Below are 9,211 nucleotides of genomic sequence, written 5' to 3'. Positions count from 1 at the left end.
GTGTGTGTGTGTGTGTGTGTGTGTGTGTGTGTGCGTGTGCGTGTGTCAGAGGAAGTGCACCACCAGTCGGTGCTGTGGGCTATGTTAACCTGTCCAAGGGCAGCATAGCAATAACAAACACACGATCACAGCCCTGAGTTCACCTCTGACCCTACACACAGCAGGCCAGATCACTATCACACTGACGTGCGCGCACGTGCACACACACACACACACAACCTGCATACTTTTCATAGACTAACGCATGTATGCACGTATGCAGTCCCCACAAAGTGTATAGTGCAGTTGTGCACGCATGCATGGACACACGCACGCAGACGCGCGCACACACTCACGGATGTTAGAAAAGACAGAGGATGGGGTTTGGCTACAGTCGTCTTAATCATTTACTCCTTTTACACAAATCAAAGGGGTTTACTTTGTGAGTAAAGGCTTCCTCATTGGTGTTTGACAGTAAATGATTGACAGTTGCTTTGAATCCACAGGCTCCACCCATTCCAGGGGGATCTGCAAAGCGAAACCATCCTTCTAAAAAAATGCCCCTCGCCATGTCCAGATCCTTGATGGAGTCTGAGGGCAAGAATTGGACACGAGACATTCAGGGAGGTGACCATAGATGACTCAATCCAAGCAGCCCACGGGGACCGTCACCTGGGTGGATCATGGTAGGAGGGTGCGAGGGTGCGTGCGTGCGTGAGTGTGCGTGTGTGTGTGTGTGTGTGTATGTGTGTGTGTGTGCGTGCCTATAGTCTATGCAGTGGACTTTGAGCCTCAGTCAGTTTAGTTTTTTCCTTGCTTCAATTTGCAACAGCATCAGTACTAGTTATAAACATCTTCCTATACCTCCCTTGATGAAGATACAATCTCTCTCCCTCTTCCCCTTACATATACCTCCTCATTCTCTCTTTAAAAAAAAAGTGTAACTCTCAGAGTAAAATCACACTGATTTTACTGTGTTCTTTTGTCTGTCACAAGCGTATCACTTTCCATTTCCTTCAGACATCAGACTGTCTTTGACTTTGGGCTCTTGTGTGGCACTGCCTCTGTGTTATTGCTACAGACAGGTTGACATGGGTAACATATAGTATATCTGATTGTGTCAGCCTGCTTGCTGCTTTGGAGCATGCAGTGACCACTGGTTGTGGAGTGACTTCACAGTCTGCTATAGCCGAAATCTGTCCTTCGTTTTAAGACAGTCCTGTCTGTTAGCCAGACGAAGTGCCTATAAGTTGTCTGCTTGTATTTTGGGGGGAGAGAAATCAGTTCATCTCAAGGACAATTTCGTAGCATAAACAGCTGACTGGCAGAGCAGAATGTCATTTCATTGTAGTAGTATTAGGGCCAAGTTAAGAGTCGAATTAGGCATAGCCTTTTTGGAAGGATTGCCTATCTGTCTGTCTCACTTGACAAGGAGAACAGTGAGAAGCCCAGATAGCCTATATTCTTTTCCACATTTCTCAACAGAGGTTCTATACAATGTGGGGTGAATGCCTGGACAGCTCAGCTCACTTCTGGCACGCAGTGTCCGTTTGGAAGACAATCCCTCCAGTGGGTCAAGTAAACCCTGGCCCAAACACTGAACACACTTTCCAAACCTCATTACGCGACCTCCGCTGTTTTGTTGCTAATGGGCCCCGATCAAATTCTCCCCGCTCTCCCCTCCTCCGATTCTTTCAAACGCGAATTGAATTTCTTTTCTTTTTTTCCTCCCTTTTTTGCAGAGTGTTTATGTTATCATTTGTAAAATCTTACCAGAAGTGGACCATGAGGCATAAGGGGGAACTCCTACGCAGTTTAATGAAGTATTTACAGATAATTCCAACTGTCAAATACTTCTGCCCAATGACATAGTGCAGAGTGCTGACGCTAACAACTCTCCCTCCTCGTTTAGGTCAGACGTATTTGATTTCAGGTAAGAAGTTATAGGGAGGAAAGAGGCGGCAGGGCTGTCGGTGCGGGCTATGGCTTTTAACAAGAAGGAGAAAAACAATCTTCTTTGTTGCATTTAAATAGCTCCAGGCCTAATGGTTGAACTTTGAGAAGTTGAGATAGGCGTAACAAGATTACTGTTGTCTCCGATAAGTAGGCTATATTCTCTGATTGAAAATAAAGTATACAAAAACTGCACGTCTGGCCTTTTAGCTAAGCCTGAGGGCCAGTTTTGCTCAATATTTTTGGGATAGATTTACAAAATTGTGTGCAAATTTCCGGGCCTAAATGGATCAAGGATTAAGTAGTCTAAACTAAAGGAGACGTTAAAACATTAGCGCCTCGGCCCCCCGTTTGCCAATGCAGTGTCTAATAGAAATGTATTAACCAGGTGCCTTTTTACCAAAAAAAGTTATATCATCAATGAATTGCGCATTTATAATTCAAATATTGCTATATGGGCAGAGATGGGCAACCTTTTCATGCGCATGATGTCTTTCCGTTTTACGTGATCAGTGAAAATCATATAGCCTACATGTGGCTTTTTAAGTCCTATTATAGTCTTAAAATAAGAATAATAAGTCAACAATTTAATAAAACCCAAGAGCGAGTTAATATTTTAATGCAATAATAACATAAATGCAAATATGCAATGCATTTTTAATAAAATAAACTCACTCACAATGTCTGATCATCGAACGCTGGTGCATGCAGGTGCTGGTAGCCATGCAAGTCTGTGAAGATGTATTTAGCAATGATTACGGTATTTATTCCTCATTGGCTATGTATTTTACATTAAAATAATATAGGACGTATACTAATGATGATAATAATAACAATAATAATAATAGCCTAATAATAATAATTTGGTAATAAATCGATAATAATTCGATATTAATAATAATAGCCTAATGATAATGCCACTGTAGCTACATTAGCCTATATATAAGAAATTAAGATAGGTAAGAGAAGAGATTAGGCAATCGATCAAACAATTGCGTTTACCTGCATGTGGTAAATTACTTAATTATCTTTGTTGACTGTCTCGAAGCTTGAAGTCATATATAAAGTATAGACTAGTACCAACTACCAGAGCTTGTCGCGAGAGCAAAAGCGAACCCGTGAAAAATGGTGAGAAGCAGCATTAATGGACTGAGTCGTGACCTCTGTATGGAAGCAATTTGGAAAAGGGCTGAAGGTGCGCTCCAACTGCCACCGTGTCTATTCAAATGCCGTTTAAAAGACAAATTAATCCTTAACGGAAACTAGATACATCCTTTAAAAGCAAGCCATTTAAACAGCCAGCCCTAAATTATTGTAAAAACCTGTCTGGTTGGTTACGTCAAGCGCTGCAACGAGGGTTTATATCTAAACAGAGAAGTTTATCATCCGCTGGAGGTGTTTAATTTCTCTATCTGGACTAACAATACGAATGGCTCATTAAATGTGATTAACAATGGATACTAATTAAACATATTGGATGATCAATTTTGTTCATAGCCGGCATGTTTTAAATCTTGATTGATTTGCGCCAATCAAGACTCTGGAAAAAGGTTAGGAAACTGGTGTCCTGCACAATACGTATTTATTTTAGTTAGATTTCTGTTTAATTGTCTGTTTTGCATGGTACGTCTGTCATTCGTTATGCGTTAGTTACCTTCCTTTTCAATTACAACTGATTCAAGCCATGACACATCACTTCGAAACATCGTGTAAAACTATACCATAAAATAGGCTAATACTGTAACCAATAATAATAATAATAATAATAATAATAATAACAATAATAATAATAGGCTATTATTCATATTACTACAACGACTTGTTTGGTTTTATGTTTGGATACTGGAATTTCGTTAAAAAAAACTAAAACAGTTCTCCATTTGTTCTCCTCCCAAAGCTGCATAATAATGGCTCACTTCTCGGTTATGACAGGCTGACACACTCTACTTACAGTGTTTCACCAAGTTGGTCATAAGACAATTTTCTTCATCATATCTTGGCGAATGGTCTCGTAAGCAACTTTAGAGCCTGTTACTCTTGAGTCTTGACTTGCTTAACAGACGATAAAAAAATTGCCATGTTCAACAATGGGCAAACATTTGAGAAAAACATGCAGGAATCAGATGCTATAGTTGTTGGAGTAAGCAAAACAAAAACGCAGTTTTGCTGTGAAAGATAATAGGCTTTAGTTCAAATGCAATATATCACATTATAATTGCTTTAAATGAGGACAGTGAATGTTTTTCAGAATATTGGAAGTGTGAACTCCGCAGCAGTCACATGGCTTCTTAATTCAGTGTTTCAGAAGTTAAATTGACAACACTGCTAATGGACTGCAACAATTTTAATTGAAAACCCTTACAAAATATGCTGTCAAATAAATGTCATTCAAATATCCTATCCACACCACACGTCGTATATGATGTGCGGTTTAATTTCTAACAAAGAAAATTGTTAAACAGCTACTCTAATTCCTATAGCACTCTAATTATTTCGTGATGAATCAAATAGCCTATTCTGCTTTAGGATATGGCACTTCCACGACAAACCTTTTCGTCACAAATCTATAGGCCTATACATCGACAAATCGAAAAACATGTTTGGTAATGGTCAATAAGCACGGACTGCACCATTCTGTATTTTATTCTTCTTCCCTTCGCCACACAGTCGCGCTGTTTGCACAAGTGACGCGTCTCTGCTCATCATTTTGTCAAGGTGAAAACTTCTGTGAAACAAGGTAGTCCGTGATTAACAAAACCATTTCCCAGCACAAATAAAGATACAGTCTTTCGCGTAATACACCTCTAATTGAATTGCTTTCGCTGCCCAGGCCTAAAAAAAAAGAAATAAAAAAACCCATTTGACTATTAACGCTGCATCTTGGTTTGACACATACCAGATGCATTCTTCTCTAAATTATTCTGCTGACTTCTTGAATTTGAAATGAGCTTTGTGCCGGAGGTCTGCTCTGTGTATAGTCATTGGATCACTTTCTATAAATTGACCTGGCCCTTCGATGTGAAATAAATAAAAGCATGTTATTCTTATTTGGAGGCTGGCGTGACGCAGGCTGCAGCTCCATAAGGTGCACAGAGTAGATGACATGCAGAGAGCCAGAGACCAGCCAGTCGGTCCAAAACGGTCGCAACATCAAGCCCGTTTATACTCTACAAACAGGCCCCCCATCTTCAAGCTCTTACCTCGTATCATATTTCTTTGGATACATAAGTGTGTGCACGGGCGCACGCACGCACGCACGCTCTCTCTCTCTCTCTCTCTCTCTCACACACACAGTCACACACACACACACACACACACACACACACACACACACACACACACACACACACACGTGCACGACGACGCTTTGGGCCCAATAAGTCTGCCTCATTACTACCATGTTGCACAGAATCTTTGGAGATATTGCACATTTTCAATTATTCATACGATACCTCTGAATTAGTTTCCCATTGTGGCTATTGTAGCGATACATTTTTTATCCGTTTCACGGCATTGTTATAAGTTTTACGCTTGTTTGAGCTAATGAGCGAGGACTCCTGGTGCTCTATGTTTCCCCTGAGCAACAGTTACAGAATTCTAGGTTCCCAGTTCCCCAAGAAATGGGAAAAATAGCAATAGGAGATATAGTGGGACTGGGAGAACTCACGAGAAGCTCTGCAGGCAGCAACGGATTTCCTAACTGCATGGGTTTAAATAATTCACAGCCTCTGTTTTACCCGAGCAGCCGAGGGATGGTTTTGCACGATGAGGCGCAATGCACATGATGCCGTTTGCAAAACATTTCCTTGGATAAATAAATACCCGCCTCCTGTGAACCACATTCGCTTCGTCGCATCTAAGTTTCCTCCTCTCCTGAATGAAGCCTGCACATTTGTAGCCTTCTATAGCCATTTGACTTGTCGTAATAATGTTATGTAAATATGTTCTATATTCCCCACAAATGTTAAAATGTGTTGAATGGTGGTTAACTCCTTCTTTTTTTTATTGAACAATTCGCTTTTATTTATTTTAATATGTACTTAATTCAAATGTTTAGCTTAAAGGTATACGGCCTATACGTTTTTTTGTAGTAGAAGTGACAGTAACCTGTTGTCTTTCTTGAAAAGCGCGTCTGCATGAGAAGGCTAAAACAGCAGGTATGGCGCCATAATAAAATATTTAGCCCTGTTTTGTAAGTAAAAACATTGTAAGGCCTATATTTTCCTCAGTGGAAACGAAACTGCATGATCTGTGTTAGCTGCTATACGTCTGCGTGCTACGGTGCTTATATGCGTGCGGGACTGCAACAAATGAATCGAAATAATGTAATTGACATAGCGTGGCATATCCTTTCCTTTCAGTGACAAAAAAATCGGCATGGTCAAACTCCCACCCTTCGGAAAAACAACAACAACGAATGCCAAGATGTAGGCTAATATGTTGAGTTGAATCCCTGGCATGCAAAGGTCTGATCTCACTTGAAATAACACTGTCAACTATAGCCTATATAACAACGGAGTGATTCTATTTTCTAAATAACTTTAGATGGTTATATTACCAGCTTAGAGGCTATAATGTCTGACTAATGTCCTTCATTTCTGTTGCTTACTTTAAACTAAAGAATGCGCTTGCCTGTCAAAATTGTGAAAAGGTTTACCGTCTCGTGTAAAAACGGACAAATATTGCCTTCTCCAAAGACCGCAGACTCGTTTTAAACAACTAGTACGGTGAGAAATAACGATTTAAAATGCTGTTTACCACGCCTATTTTAAGCCTTAAAAGGCATTTTGTGGCTAAGTCAAAATCACTGGTGTGTGACTTGTAAATGCCACATGTAGCCTCACTGCAAACTCCAAGTGTAATTCCCAACACTAATTTTCACGCGCGCGCGCACACACACACACACACACACACACACACACACACACACACACACACACACACACACACACACACACACACACACACACACACACACACACACACACACACACACACGCGAGAGAGAGACAGAGAGAGAGTCAGAGAGACACTGCATTGATTCATATATTCTTACCTTCATGATGACCCTAACTCTATCCATGTATCCTGCATTAAAATGATAACTGATAACGATATGCCCACAGCGACATGCATCATCATCGCCACCATAGAGGCTATCATATATTTAATAATGAACGACGAGCATCGGACCGTTCGGACGGACGCTCATGTCACGCACACAACGAATGCTTAATTGATGTTCATTCTTTCTCCCCCGGCCCGCACTGAGAGTTGTCTTATTTGTCTATAGCCTCAAACTGTCCAACAGCGAATTGTCGACGACTTTTCCTTTTAAAACTGCAATTATGGGTAAGATAGGATACTTTATTGGCAATCAATTAAGGATGGAAGCTATATAGAGTGCACAATAATTGATAAATGCAAAGTTGTATAGCCTATATGTTTAAGTTATATAAGGCCTAATTAGTCAGAGTAATTAGTCAGAGAGATTTTTATTTATTAATTTATTTGTATTATTATTATAAAACCTATATATCCCATCTTTAAAACAAAGCCAACGAAGCCAAATAATTTTGTGGTAAATTAGTGTCATTTCATCATAAAGCAAACATTGTATACACCTAATAGAATTCTTCGTCTTTCTTTCTGACCGGCGACGCGCAGACATGCACGTGGAAGTGAACCCGGACACTCCAGTGGCCCCTGTTTGTTTTCCCATCCACGTGCTGAAACTATATATGCAAGCCAACAAAAAGATGCTGTAATCCATCCATCCTGCACAGCAAAAAAAATCCTCCGTAAGTCTGAAAATGGGTATAGGCCTATACATTTAGTACACTTTCGGAGTGAAATGAACACGGAGGATTTTACTGTGTGCCGCCCTTCTCTGGCTCTCGCCGTGGGACCATCATCTCAACATGAGACCAGAGAACCGTGGACACATTTATTGCAGATGTGCAAACCTGTAACCTAATTTTGTCTTGCTCAATTCTGTTGCGCATGCTCTCGTTAAAATGAGCTTGAAAGACTCCCTTGTTGTAGTAAAGGTTAGCTAAAGTGAATTTGACATATAGGCTATATAGGCTATAGATAGGGCAATAAACCAACTACAAGTCGGTCCAACAAAATGTTTAGGTGTGGACAGTTCAACGTGAATTTGTAGCGAGCATGCAGACACCAACACAGGATTTGTCTTCAGTGCCATTTGACCTTGGATTCCTTATCTATTAAACCCCACGCAGTGACATCTGTCTATAAAGTTGCAGGTTTATCATTAACTGTATCACCCAACAGTGAACTGCTGTTGTATTGACACAGGGCATCTATTAAAAGTGTGTGTGTGTGTGTGTGTGTGTGTGTGTGTGTGTGTGTGTGTGTGTGTGTGTGTGTGTGTGTGTGTGTGTGTGTGTGTGTGTGTGTGTGTGTGTGTGTGTGTGTGTGTGTGTGCGCGCGCGCGCGTGCGAGGCTTCGCGCGTGAGAGAGAGAGAGAACATCATCTTTATTATTAGGCTACTTATTAACATGTATCAGTGGCATGGACTTCAACTTGAACGGAGATGATACTGGCATAGGGGGTATACATGTTTTATGGAGAAAGCGATATAGACTATACGTTGTTCTCAAAGCAAAAATTTAAAATTAGAATAGCGTTGAATCGCCACAACATGTGAATATTTTTTTTAATTAAAAACAATGTCTCCTTTAGCGTGTACTTTTAATATATATAGCCTATAACCTTAGCGAGATATAGAGCCCACAAAAGGCTTGCCAAAGGTCAAATTGGTTTTGACGCCCCCGTACCCCCTCCTCCCTCCCTCCCTCCCGGCATGCAGCGTTGTTTCCCTCTCTCTCTCTCCCTCTCTCTCTCTCTCTCTCTCTCCTCCCCTCTCTCTCCTGCTCGCCTCCCTCCGCCCTCAACCCGCTGCCTGTCAGTCAGCGCGCCCGTTGGCACGGGGAAGATTGAAAGTGACACACTCTGCTTGTATACCTTTTCACCGATCATTACACCATTAACGGGACGCTACGCGCTAAATGCTCTATTGATCGATGTTTGCGGCTCGGGGTCCACAACAACCACAACCAAGTTGGGTTTTACGCGAGCATTTCCTGATCACTCTACTGCGCTGCGCGCTTTTCTTCTACTTGCGCGCTGATGAAGCCATGAGTTCAGAGGAGGACAGTTCGGTGCCATAGTCGTGCTTTAGCGAAAGGACACGAAACGTGCGAGTCGGTGCGACGACATCAAATATTCATTTTTTTTCCTCCACGCATCAAG

General features: G+C 41.3%; 1 protein-coding gene across 3 annotated transcripts in view; it reads left to right on the top strand.

The window, feature by feature from the left end:
* The first annotated feature begins 8,881 nt into the window (after nucleotides 1-8,881).
* satb2 (SATB homeobox 2) overlaps nucleotides 8,882-9,211 on the top strand; it is a 66,266-nt gene continuing 65,936 nt past the window's right edge. For all 3 annotated transcript variants that reach the window (XR_014569988.1, XM_083777136.1, XM_083777135.1), the window contains exon 1: nucleotides 8,882-9,211. This exon is cut by the window's right edge and continues 398 nt beyond it. The gene's annotated coding sequence lies outside the window, so the exon portion shown is untranslated.

This window comes from Protomyctophum parallelum (assembly GCF_964188405.1).
Source record: "Protomyctophum parallelum genome assembly, chromosome: 11".
NCBI lineage: Eukaryota > Metazoa > Chordata > Actinopteri > Myctophiformes > Myctophidae > Protomyctophum > Protomyctophum parallelum.
Note: the sequence above shows the minus strand (reverse complement) of the source record. Positions and strands in the feature narration are given on the sequence as shown.